The following is a 12,006-nucleotide window of genomic DNA, read 5'->3' as shown; positions in this document are numbered from 1 at the left end:
ATTTAAGTGAAAATAATGTAAAAGTATGTTTCACTGCAAATATAAATTGTTTAAAATAATATATCATTTATCATATGACTATTCAATTGTGGTAACTAGTATTCCATCCAATATCTATATATTAAAATATGTCTTTTCATACAGCTGGTGATCATTTAGATACAAGTCCAATTGAACATAATCAAATTATCAATGCAGGTGTTTTTATTAGTAGTAGTATTGCAAGTATAAGTGTTAGTATTAAGATTTCATATACAGGTATGATAAGTGTATCATAATGTTTAAATGATGCTCCTTGTTACAACATAAAATATGTTCATTGAAACAAATGGTTCACTGGTAAATTGGCAGCAAAGGTCTTCACTGAATTATGTTGCATAAACTATTTTACAATAAAACATATATGATGCATCTCAATTATGATGAATGTGAGGAGGAGGATTAATAATAATGCAATTTAAGTTATCTTCATAACATAAGTTCTAGCAGATGTGTAATTTTTATGTGGTTCATCATCAGTTTGAAACTGGTCTGTGATTTCTGGATCTGGACATACCTGGTCCCCTGCTGTTGTGCTGCTATGGTCTTTACAGTTCATTAGGATATCAGTTACACTTGGTTTACATTTAGAACCCCATGGGATGGAATGCCCAGTTTGAAACTGAGAGAATGGTTAATTATCCATAATATAACTCCTGCAGTTATTATTAGGTTTGATATCAAGGTCTTTCTTTAAAAGCTTTTCAACTCAGGTTCTGTTCTACCATACAGATAAATAAAGTCAAATTCAAGGCTTTCAGATTTGTCCAGTTTGTTTCATGTGTTGCAGCAGACAGACTGTATATTGCCACTGTACCATATAAATATCAGTGCTTAGTCTGCTCTCAGTTGCTGTGGTTTGATTAGTTACAAGTGTCATCACATGTGACTAATTATTGACCAATGTAATGAAACTTGTATAATTAGAAGGCTGTATTTAAAAACTCTAAAGATCTTAAAAAGAAAATTGGATCGGGGTAAGTAAAACCTTTTACTTTGACCATTTGGCTAGAAAATAATTTTCAATAAGTTTAAATTGGATAATAGTAATATAATAATTAATTACACAAATCAGAATAAAAGCTATTTGCATATCCCCTTACAGCTGTTGCTTTTTCATAGTACTAAGTAGAATAAAGTATAGTTAAGACAGATAAAGAAATATCCCGTCATATATACCTTACATCAAATAAAGAAACTCAAGATGGATAACAACAAAATTAATGTCACATCATCAAATAGTTATCTCAGCTGCCTGGTCAACCTAAAGGCAGATAAACTAAGGCAAACTTACTCCGAAGCAGTCTCATCCCCCCTAAGAGAAAAACGACAGATACAGTTCTTAACGCCAATTTTCAACTCGACCCCAACTGACTCGATGAGTAGACTCTACCTGTCACCAAGCGTAAACGAGAATGTGGACAATCTACCGAGTAACCGCAAAACTACATCCGACATGAGTACCCAAACTGAGGAACAATACTCAACAAGCACAAAAACAACCCAGACCACGCTGGTTAAAAACACTAGCAGCCAGGGGACTCAAACTGAGAACCTACTAGATGAAACAGAACGCCCTCACCCTACCACAAATAAAGCAGTCACACACGACTCAACAAAAGGTAAGAATAATAGGAAAACCAAATCCCAAATACCAGTTAGAAAGAATAAGGAACACACTAACTGTCAATACAAGACCCAGCAAGCCGGTTATGGACAACGAAACAAAGTCAGCTAAAGAGACAAACACCAGGGGAAAAAAGACCAGTCTGCAAAATATCCAAAACAAGAAACACCCCGCTGAACTGACTCTCTTCGTCAAGGGAGTAAATTCCAAAATAACGAAGTTAGCCTTTAAAACCATAGCATGGCAATTGAACAAACATCACCAAGGAGAATTCACGCTTAAAAGCACTAGAGACGACTTGCTGATAATCAAATGCACCACTGAACAACAGATTGCCAAATATATGGAAATTGAAAGAATAGGCCAAATAAATGTTCAGGTCACTAGACACAACAGAACAAAACAACACATAGACCCAAACCCCCCAAAAACACACAACAAAGGAGTCATATACGTATCAACTCAAAATAAAACCAATGAAATAGTAGACTACATAAGGAGTAAAGGACAGGAAGTAGAGAAAGCAATCCGCCTAAAAACAAGAAGGGGAAAGGATAGCACTGCAGTGGTACTCTTTTTTAAGGGCGCCACCCCAGAAACTATCAAAATAGCCGAAAAACTCGAGGCTAAAAAAATTTTTGCTTTCAAAAACAAACCACGGTTCTGTGGCAACTGCAAAAATTGGGGGCATTACTCTAAGAGTTGCGGAAACCTATTCCGGTGCAATCAATGTGGTCTTCACCACCCAGACCGGAAAACATGTAGCGCCACCAATCAGCACTGCGCTAACTGTAGTGGTAACCACAAACCAAACCACGCAGAATGCCCCAGGGCTCTTAGAGAAGCCCTAATAGTCGAATATATGATCTCCCATGGGGTAAACTATAAGCAGGCCAAAACAAAAATCAGGATACCAAAAACAAAATAAATAGGTAGCACCCTCACTGGTAGGAAACACGCATAAAATGAAAACAACAGTAAATTAAACAAACTATTAAGACTTTTTGCACTAGAGATGGATTCCAGAGCAGAAATCAAAATATGGCAATGGAACGCACGCGGCCTTAGGGCCCACGCTGACCAACTAAATAACAAAATACTTGAACAGGAAAGAAAACCAGATGTTATATGCATACAGGACACCCACCTAAATGATACCTCACGTATCCCAAACATCATAGGCTACAACACCAAATACCTAAAGCATCGATCCCCCACAGCAAGAGGAGGGGGGTTAGCAACCTTTGTTAGAGATGGAATTACATCAGAAATGCATAAATTAACAGATAGTAGACCGCCCAATGACTTCGAAATACAGATAGTCAAAATAACCGCTCAAACTAAGCAGGTACTAATCGTTAACCTCTATGAAACAAATGAGCAGCGCAATTTAAGTGCAGACGAAACAATCAAAATGATTAAAGACTGTGGAGAATGGGTGGTAATATGCGGGGACTTCAATGCGCACAATGAACTATGGGGGAGTCAAAAGACGGACATTAAAGGAAAAATTGTAGAAAAATGGGCACAAAAATGCAACTTAGTTTTTCTAAACAACGGAATGCACACCCGGATAGATGACAGAACAGGCCACACATCAGCAATAGACCTATCTCTATGCACACCAAGATTAGCAGGCATTTCTGATTGGCAAGTTGATGAAAGCGACCCTATGGGAAGTGACCATTACCTTATAAATATAGAAATACAAATTAGAATACCTCAAAATAAAGCGTCCTTCACACCAAGATGGAAATACGAACAGGCCAACTGGATTAGGTTCAAACAGATAGGTGACTCAATCAACCCAGAAACCATATATCACCGGGACATTGACACCTTTAATGACAAATTAATAGAAACCATTAATACAATGGCCCAAGAAACAATTCCTAAAACTAAAGGAGTAGCACCCAAACCCACGGTGCCCTGGTGGAATAATGAATGTAAAATAGCAATTAAAGAGAAAAAAAGAGCTCTAAACAAATTCAAAAGAACTAAAAATAATAGGGACTTTAACTACTACAAGGAAAAGGAAAAAACTGCCAAACAAACTATTATGATAGCTAAACAAAACTCATGGAGAGAATTCTGCTCAAAACTAGATATTAACACAAAATCGAAGGAGGTGTGGCAAAGAATTAAAAAAATGAGAGGCAAAACTAAATCAATAACCCCCAACATACCTGGACAAAACAACAAACATAAGGCAGAATTATTCGCAAACTATTTCGCCAACATGTGTAGCAATACCAACTTAGAGGATAAGTTTAAAAATCATAAAAGGCAATTTGAGGAAAGCAACTCTGACAACATAAAGGAAGCAGGAAATAATGACGGCCCACTAAACCTTCCGTTTACAGAAGCCGAATGGAGAAAGGCCCTCGCCGGCAAAAAGACCACATCCCCCGGGGAGGACACTTTGGGGTATGAAATGTACAAGAACCTACCCAAAAAACTTGTCACAATTGCACTTAACCTCATTAATAAAATATGGGAAACCGGTACCATACCTATAAGATGGAAAAAGGCAGTAGTGGTCCCGATTCTTAAGCCTGGAAAACCCTCAAGCGATATAAAATCATACAGGCCCATATCACTAACAGACAATATATGTAAAATAATGGAAATTATGGTAAACAACAGGCTGAAATACCATTTAGAAAGCAAAGGACTACTAGCTAATACACAGAGCGGGTTTCGCAACTACCGAAGCACAATAGACCAACTCATGAGACTAGAAACCGCTGTCAAATTAGCATCTAGAGAAAAATTTTAAAAATCCAGATATGTTACAGCCATCTTCTTAGACATGGAAAAAGCATATGATCTAATGTGGACTAAGGGACTGATAAGTAAACTTAAACCATACAGAATAACTGGCAATATATACAAATTTATTGCTAACTTCCTAACCGATAGAAAGATACAAGTCAGACTAGGACAAGACTACTCCGAACGATACAAACTGGAAAATGGCATGCCACAATGAAGCGTAATCAGCCCAACTTTATTTAATATAATGATAAACGACCTGGAAACAGCGGTAAAACCCAACCACCTTGACTTATCCCAATTCGCCGATGACAGCGCCGTATGGAAAACTGGCAACCCGGCCAGCAGAGAAACGACCAAGCACTTACAAAAAGGACTAAACGATATAGGAAATTGGACAGATAAATGGGGATTTAAATTGTCACCTCTAAAAACAGTAGGCATAGTTTCCAATCCGGGAGGTGGCCACCCCCCACCCACTCCAAACTTAACCCTAAAGGGGGTACCCATCAAATTCGAAAAACAAGCGACACTCCTAGGTATGGTATTCGACCACGAACTCACGTGGGCAGCTCATATCCAAGAACTCGTAACGAAGTGCAAACGAGACATCAACCTCCACAGAAACCTCAGAGGGGTGAATTGGGGGGGTTGATCAAAAAACACTCGTTACCCTATATAGAGCACTTATAAGAGCAAAATTGGACTACGGTTGCCAGGTATATGGAGCGGCGAACACCACGTTACTAAAGAAACTAGACACAGTCCAATCAAAAGCGCTAAGGGTATGCACCGGCGTCCTAAATGGTACCCCCACACAAGATATCTTAATAATAGTAGGAGAACCCCCGCTAGACCTAAGGCGGAAGGAATTGATGCTGCGATACTCGACTCGAATATCAATACACCAACCCAACCACCTCACGCTACAAGCCCTCTTAGCATGCGACAAACCATTCGATACAAAAGGAAAAAATAAAAAATACCTAGTGGGAAAATAATTATAGAATTAAAAAGGAAATTTCAAATCGCAAATATCAACCCAGAAAAAATAAGGTACTACCCAGACCCCCCGTGGACCTGTCCCACACCACAAATAGATCTTAGCTTACGTAAACTAGGACAAAAACAAAATGACCCGATAGGACTAAGAGCATCAATACTAACGTACATTGACAACAAATACGAGACATACATGCAAATCTTCGCAGATGGATCAAAAACCAAAAATCCAAATAAAACTGCAGCAGGGATAGTGATCCCAAAATTAGATGTCACCGTTGGAAAAAGACTCCCAGACCAATGCGCTATATACACGGTAGAATTCATGGCAATACTAATGGCATTAACATACGTCAAAACATACCCCACAACTAAGGCAGTCATTCTAAGCGACTCTTACAGTGTACTACAATCGTTAGCAACGGACCAATCCAAGAGCAGACCTAATATGATTAATCATGCAAGATCGCTACTTAAAGAGATTGAAAAAAACAACAAACATGTTGAATTCGTATGGATACCCTCTCACATCCATAATCCCAGGCAATGACAAAGCAGATGCAGAAGCAAAAAACGCCACAAACGAACCAAAAGCCCAAAATATAGCATACAGCGTCACTGAAATCAATAACATGGGACAAGATCAATGACATGTGGCATGAGCTATGGGAAAAATCGGATGCAAACAGTCTAATACACACGATGATGAAAAAAGTAAGTAGAAAAGTCGAAAGTCCGACCTTCAAAAATCCATACGATATAACAATAATAAATAGAATAAGAACAGGTAAAACACTATTGGCAGGATGCGCAGGGAAACACATAAAAAGGGGACCAACCGAAAACTGCCCCTACTGCCCAACTCCAGAAACAATCGCACACTTAATAAATATATGCCCCAAATACAACCAGGAAAGGGCCAAACTAAAATCTCAACAGGAACAAATAGGAGAACGGTGGACATACCCGGAGTTACTTGTGGCAAAAAACAATAACATAGGAATGACCTATAATAACATCATGACATTCATTAACAAAATAGGCAAAAGGGGACAAATCTAAACCGAATGAAGGGTTGGGTATAAAGAGAGACCATGTAAAGAAATTAAAACCAATAAACCTAAAAGATCGAACCAAAAAAGAAAAAAACCAATCAAAATATTACAAATCACTGTTTGGGAATTGTGACAGCCGGCTCGGGCTAGTGGGTTCACAGACTGACACCGCCACTCATAACCCGAACAATAAAAACCAGATAAGGACGAATATTACAAAATCACTGTTTTGGAATTATAATGGCATGCTAGGCCCCGTAGGTTCAAAAAAAAAAAAAAAAATATAAAAAAATAAAAATAAAAAAAATATACATTAAAATAAATCACAAATAGCTAAGCTAAACAAAAATAACAGGTAAATAGCCAAGTGGTCAAAGCGAAGGGAAACAAAGGCAATCAAACCACCTCCCTCGAAGAAAACATCTCACGGCGAACATGGCAGTATCAAAAGGACGAGAAGACCAAAACAGAAACGGACACGGGATAAGGCAGAAAGAGCTGAAATAAAGAAGAGCAGGAAAAGGCACAGAATGAAGTTAAACGTCCTAAGGCAGTAAAAGAAGAAAGAACAGGACACTTGCAGACCTTGGGGAATGAAGGCAGAAACAATGAAAAGAGTATGCCTCAAATAATCAAACCACCCCCACCCCCCAGTATGAAAAGAATTGCCTTCCCGAAATCAAACAAAATAAATAAGGCCACCCCCCCCCCCACATCTACTTATAAGTGTGAATGAGAAAGTGAGCGTGAATGTGTGTTGTCGGGATATGTGGGAAAAGCAGAAAAACGAACAAAAATGTCTATAGCCATCACACAAATATAGCATACACACTCCCTACCCACCTTTTTTTTCTTTTCTTTTCTTTTTTTTTTTCTTTTTTACAAACAAATTTTACCACATAGGGCTTTCATTCTGACCCACGAAAGCCCTCTTTTGACCAACAACTTACTGGCCCTGAAACACACTGATTGGTTTAAAGCCACACGTACGAAATACTTAACCAAATTGAGATCTCCAAAACAAAATAAAGGGCTACTAAAAGCCTACTAGATGTGAAAAAATTTCCGGAAAATTCAAGTACGCAAAGTACACAAAATTTAATAGACCTTACAAAAGATAGGAAAATTCACAACTCAGGAATATCTGAAGCGTATGTGACAATCACATGTTTGGCAAGATAGTACAGGAATAGCCCAATAAATATAGGGAACTGGGCATTGATTGCAACGAAAATTTAATAATACTGCTGCTGGTGTGCTTCGGTTACTGCCTGAAATGAGAGAGGAAGGAGATGCAGGATGCAGAAACAGACCACCAACGGAGTACAACGATGGAGAAGGTTGCAGCGACGAGAGCCTGGGCGGGACCTTTTGGGGCACCTGGGCTTCGGCTTGCTTGCTTGGGGGCATTGTATAAGTTAATCGCTAAATTCAAAAAGTACACAAACGTGTACAAACTAAACAGTCGCACATACCGAAAGGTGCACGTGACTTTAATCCAATGAATGAATGAAATGTGTGCTAGAGGGTAGGGTTAGCAGTTATACTCCCAATTATGTTTGTGATGAGCAAAAGCAGCTGCACAAATTTGAGCTTTTAGTTTGGTTCTGGTAGGGTCAAAGGATGCAGGTACATTTTACATTAATTTTTTACTAGAAATAGCTATTTTCAATATTTTTCTGTGACAAGGCAACTAAAAGAATCAGTATGTGCCTTATGCATGAATAAAGTTCACTAGTACTATAACAAATTAGCATACTTTTCATCACCCCTCTACCATCAAGATTTTTTTATATTTACCTCTGTAGCAGACACAAATAAAAGTCGGCAGCTCATTTGCAGACTAAGTTACGCATATGATCTCCAATGCTCATCTAACTGTGACAGGCAGTCACCAACAAGCCAACCTATTTCCATGCCTAACTCGAAGTAAATCTGAACCACATTATAGATTTAGCTTATGTGTAAATTTATAAATGCTAGGCTTGTGATAATTAGGTTCATGCCTTCTACCTTAAAAATTAGAGGGATGTCAAAATACGAAACTATCCAGTGAGACCTATGATGTTAATTTTAATCCCTATGGGATTTGTGACATAAAAAACCCAAATGCTTTATGTATTAAAAGGTAACTAATGGGGGCAGGATCTGCAGTGAATCAATGGTTAGTATGCTAGACTCCTGATAAAAATGTTTGTGTTAAAATCCTGTTATCAAGTCAACCAGGTTACCTACTGCAATGTACCCTTGCCTTACTCCAATTCCCTCAGTACTCAGTAAACAACTAGTGTTGCTGTACATAACAAAACCAGTCCATATTGATTTTACATATTTTACTAAATCCTGACAAAAATAATTCTCTAAATAAAGAATGATTAATATGTGATGGTCTCGCATGTAATCAAACTCTTCCAAGCTTTTAATGATATGAACCGATTTATCAATGTTTATCAAATTTGCATGAAAAACTATTTCTTATTTGTCATCAAATATGTTCAATGTTTTGATCATATAAGCATTTCTGCTACATTAAATCAAAATAATCTTTTTGTCAGAAATAGAGCCCTTATAGTATTTGCAAGGTCAACCAATCAGATGCAGAATTTGAGTTTAATATGAATGAATATTTTTTTTACAAAATTGCTCTTTTGCTATATCTTGATGAGATAAATCTATTCACCAAGTCTGATGAAATTAATGAGAAATAGTTTTAAGAGCAGTAGCAAGAATGGCTAGTGAGATGTAGAACCACCACATTATATGCACATATTTTGCTTATAGCCTCAGACATACAAGCAAATAATTAAACAAGTCAGATCTAAATTGGATCATAAACACTGTTGTGCAAATCATAAGAAACTCTGCCAATCAGATGCAAGGTCACTTCACTACCATACCTTTATCACACTCATAATAAGCATCATTGTGAAACTTGACTCTATAAGCCCAATGGCCAAGCATGATCAAACTTGAATCAGCAGTAGTGGTTATAACCTCATGTATTTGTATGCATCTTCACTTCTTCAATCTAGATCTCATTTATATAAGCATGTATTCTACGTTTAGTAAAAACTGCACTACATGTATAAATATTGCATGCGGTGGTAACATACTCAGATGAAAGATCACCTTATTATTATTAATGGTTAACACTCATCAAACTTCAAGGACAACTTAATGATTTTAGCCTATATTGTGGAAGTATGGCTTTTAGGCTGGTTAAAAAACTCAACTAATCTTATACATGATCACATGTATATACTTGGATTTTCCTCATTATTAGATTTATCCAAGATGTTGATTTAAGCCCAAAACCAAGTTTTATATAAACAAATTGATCAGAACTATGGACTCCAAAGTAGCTAATTTCTTACTGTTGAAAGACAGAAGGGGATGTGAAATAAATAACACACTCTGGACCATTACATAAACCCACTTAGCCTTTTGACCAGTTGAGATAAAATATCAACAATAATGTTAAATAAGATTGATAAATTATGTTTTCTCACATTACCTCTAGCCCTTTTCAACATGGATGGTATTTTTCTTCCACATATGTCAGCTCTTAATTAGTGGCCCTTTCCCATCATGAATGTTGTAGGTGAAACTCTCAGAATTAGGCTTTTTAATTTATATCTGTAGAAGAAAAAAACTATTGGTCTGCATATATCAATGTCACCATTTCTGTATTAGATTAAAATACCATATGTGTGTGTGTGTGTGTGTGTTAATTTTAGAATTTAAGCAAACTTGTCTCCATGTGTTTATTTTAAAACTGATGATGATAACACATAACAGGTTCAATGGATAAAATGTTATTTCTTACTTCTTACAACTGCTCATTATATCTGAATTTACATTCAATGTTTGTTTTAATTAACATATTTGGAATATTGGGCAAATTATTTATTTTGTAGTTTATCATTATATCATTTACCAGTCTTTTATCATTCAAATATGTAATATAGTACCATTATACTGACTTCATATTCTATATGATATCCCAGCAATACATATTAAGCAGATAAGTGCAAATAAAAATGTTCAGAATGTAAAATTTACTCCAAGCTCAAAGAAGATCAGCAAAAGATAATATCCAACAAATTACCAAACAAAAAGCGAAGTTAACGCAGTTACCTTTATTATGATGTCTCCAACACCAACGGTACTGTACAGCTACGTCTTCTGAGTTTTACCGTCATCTTGTCTTTCAAACCAGAATTAATTTCTTGAGCTCTTACAAAATGAAGAAACTTTTAAATACTATAATTTAAGCAGATTCTTTACATGCCATCAGATAAATTATGGCACAGTGTTATGTCTGTCAGCAAAACGCAACTTCACATTTGGACGGCGCGCTGTGTGGGCATCGCCGACACAGCAACTGACATGAATTCTCTATTAGCAGACAATGATTCGGAATAAATCCTTCGCAAATCTAACATTCTCGATTTTTCATAGTTCCACTTTTCATTGTTGCATCTGTTTGATTGTACAATTGCTAATGATGTTCAATGAATCAACTTCAATTCATCTGCTGTCTGAAATCCCGGTTCAGTTGGTATTTTCTTCCGCGCATGATGCCGTGTAAATAAAAGATACGGTCGACATTCAAAGTGGTTTAGGTTAATTTATTATTTTTCTTTATTAAGGTCATTTGCAGAAAGTGTTTCGCTAGGGTGAGAAAAAAAAATATAACAAAAAGAAAACTTTCTTTTCCAACGCTAATACTGTATATATTTCAATTTGTGACTGATGCTATAAATAAAAAAAAAATGATAATAAAGCATTTTAGCCCGTGGCTTCGGCACGGCACGCGTTTTTGTGGGTTTTTTAAAATGTTGTTAGTGTTGTTTTGGGGTTGTTTTTTGTGTGTGTACCACACTAAAAAACATACCAGGTATTAGGCCTAACGTAGGAAAAGAAATTATCCTCTATTTATTACTATTCTTAGTGTCAAATGACGCAAACGTGATCAAATTGCTATTAAGATTTTGTTTTGTATAACACTTACCGCTCGTTTTCCTCGAGATAAAGCAGCCACTTCAAAATGATTATAAAATCTGTGACAGATGAAAAACGTGGTTTAAATAATTCGTAATCGCCTGCCTTAAAATACTGTAGGAATTTGCTAATGTATTTCATGGCCCTCGTTTGAATAGATACCAACGATCATGTATATCGACCAAATTTTGTATATTCCTGCCCACAATCATGTATTTTGTATTAAACCGTATATTACACGAGCGCTCTGTGGCAAACTCGGGGAGGGGGGGGGGGGGGGCGGGTCTCTATTATACCCAGAGGCGTAGCTATGATATTTTGCGCCCGGGGACGAACTATAAAATTGGCGCCCCAGCCCCCTCCCCGTTTAATCACATTTTTGAATATTACCCTTGTTTACTTATTATAATGTAACGTTGTAAGCCTCATTTTGGCGCCCCTGTACCTTGGCGCCCGGGGACATATGTACTCCCCTTCCCCCCCCCCCCCCCCCCAGCTACGCCT

The 12,006-nt window shown here is 37.1% G+C and overlaps 1 long non-coding RNA gene across 4 annotated transcripts in view; it reads right to left on the bottom strand.

Moving 5' to 3' along the window:
- The window catches only part of LOC149790177 (uncharacterized), a 164,124-nt gene extending 152,846 nt beyond the window's left edge, over positions 1-11,278 (bottom strand). Inside the window, exons 1-3 of one of the 4 annotated variants that reach the window (XR_016423803.1) lie at positions 10,636-11,278; positions 10,013-10,134; positions 3,388-3,505 (exon numbers count right to left, since the gene is read on the bottom strand). This is a non-coding gene — a long non-coding RNA (uncharacterized LOC149790177). The remainder of the gene's footprint in view (positions 1-3,387; positions 3,506-10,012; positions 10,135-10,635) is intronic. The other 3 variants (XR_016423801.1, XR_016423802.1, XR_016423804.1) reach the window with 3 other exon arrangements.
- Between the last annotated feature and the right edge of the window lie 728 nt (positions 11,279-12,006).

This window comes from Sinohyriopsis cumingii, chromosome 10 (assembly GCF_028554795.1).
Source record: "Sinohyriopsis cumingii isolate HCF-2022 chromosome 10, ASM2855479v2, whole genome shotgun sequence".
NCBI classification, from domain to species: Eukaryota; Metazoa; Mollusca; class Bivalvia; order Unionida; family Unionidae; genus Sinohyriopsis; species Sinohyriopsis cumingii.
The sequence above is the reverse complement of the archived record's forward strand: the minus strand, read 5'-3'. Positions and strand labels throughout refer to the sequence as shown.